The following is a 1,967-nucleotide window of genomic DNA, read 5'->3' as shown; positions in this document are numbered from 1 at the left end:
CACGCTGAGGGGCTGGTCCTGACCTGCACCCGCTGGGCCTCCTCCCCGCTCAGCTCCTGCTCAGCTCCTGCCTCCCCACCCTCACATCTCCCTGGCAGTCAGTCTCTGTGTCTCTCCTCCCAGGGGAAGGGGCGGCAGCAGGACCAGCTGAGGTTCCTTCAGGGAGAGGTGGGGCCTGAGTCCTGCCCAGCTGCAGCCCCGCAGGGAGGAGCAGGTGGGAGCCGCTGGTGGTCTAGCTCAGCCCCCCTCAGACACCGGGGCGCCAGCCCGCTCTGGGCCCCTCTCTCTCCAGGCAGGGGCTCCCCTGCAGTGTCTCCCCACCTCAGTCTTCAGGCAGAACCAAGGCCCACCAGGCCCCTCCCACCCTGGTGCTCCCTGTGTGCCGTCTCACACCCCACTGAGGGGAGGAGGTGAGGGGGCTCAGCTTCCCACCTGCCCAGAGGGTGGGCCTTCTGGAGGCCACGCCTCCACCCGCAGATGGAGGGCTGGATTTGCAGGGCCCTCTGTGCTCACTCTACAGGGAGGACCCTGGGGCTCAGACCCGCCTGGCCCCACGGCCAGGACTCTGAGAGTGGGACCAGCACTTGAGCTCCAGTCCTGCTGAGCCCACAGAGCCGTCTGCTCCCTCTGGACGCTTCCTCCTGGTCGCACCTCAGAATCTCTGGGTCTCACCCTCTGAGTGCAGAGCTCTGGGAGGTGACTCCTAGGAGGCTGTCGTTAATAACACTCCTAGGGAATCTATCTGCAGCTGTGAGTCCCTGGCTCATCCAGGGCCTTCCCTGGACAAAGGGGAGTAAGGTCAGAGCAGTCATGGGTCATCCTGGTGACAGTCCCTGGGATCATCTCTGAGGAAGACACTGCCAGCCTGTGATTGGTGGTGGGTGGGGTGAGAGACTGGGGGCTGGGACCTTTGGTGACTCCCAGGCCTGGCTGAGAATGAGGCTGTCTGAGCCTCCCCAGGCTGAGTCAGCATTGGCTTACTGAATGGACCATGGGGGTGGAAGGACATTTCACCACAGGAAGGGGCCTCAGTTCTAGAGGTGGGAGTGAGCAGAACAACTTCTTTCCTCCTATTTAGTTTTTTGTCCAGTCCTAATAGTTTTCTTCCATGCTTCTCCCATGGCCAGCCAAGCAGCCCCTGCCCTCCCTCTATATCTGCTTTTCTTACCCCTCCTCCCAGGCCTGAGAAGAAAGGTTCTACGTTTTCATGGAATCCTCTTATCCGAGTCAGGCCCTATATCTGTTTTCTCTTTTTCAGCCTTACAGCATTCTGTGATGGATGTATCCTTGTCTCCATCTCCCCCAGGGGAAACTGAGGCACAAAATCATATCATAGAGTTCTTTGGGCTGTGAAAGGTGCTTGGGCTGAACTGTAACAGTTGGAAATGTGTGCAGAGGAGGATGGCCCTGCTGGCTTCTTGGCAGTACCTTCAGAGAGTACCTATGTGGGGTGATCCCTGGGTCCCATTTTGGCCTCACCCCACTAGCTTGGGACTTGGAATGTCTCTTGCTTGCCTGGCTTTCAGAGGAGGCAGCTGCATCCTACCAGGGGGCTCTACTGCCTACTGTGTTCAACAGCACAGAACTTTTACAAAAGAGGCTCAGGGTAGCTTTGCAGGGCACTGACTGTCAGGTGCCCTTAGGCCCTGTTGCTTCCACATAAAGTCTCCCTAGATGCAAGTTGAACATCTTACATCATGTTCGGGCTCTTAGACCCCAGTTGGGCCCCCATGAGTTGAGGATTTGGGATGTGTGGTTTCTGCTTAGTGATGGCGTGTGGTCATCCTCCTTTCCCCTCACAGGAGATCCAGGGCCTGGGATTCTGCCTGGCACTATGGCTCTACTCCCAGAGGAGGAGGAGGAGAAGGGCCTTGTGGGAGGAGAAGGGCCTGGAGCTGTGTGATTTAAACATGAGCAGGACCTAAATGCAGCCCTTTTAGCCCAGCGGGTGGCCCTGAGGGAGAGGC

The sequence above is a fragment of the Bos grunniens genome, chromosome 25 (assembly GCF_055505025.1).
Source record: "Bos grunniens cultivar Pamir isolate PY7600 chromosome 25, Bosgru_T2T1.0, whole genome shotgun sequence".
Lineage (NCBI taxonomy): Eukaryota > Metazoa > Chordata > Mammalia > Artiodactyla > Bovidae > Bos > Bos grunniens.
This window is presented reverse-complemented; position numbering follows the sequence as displayed.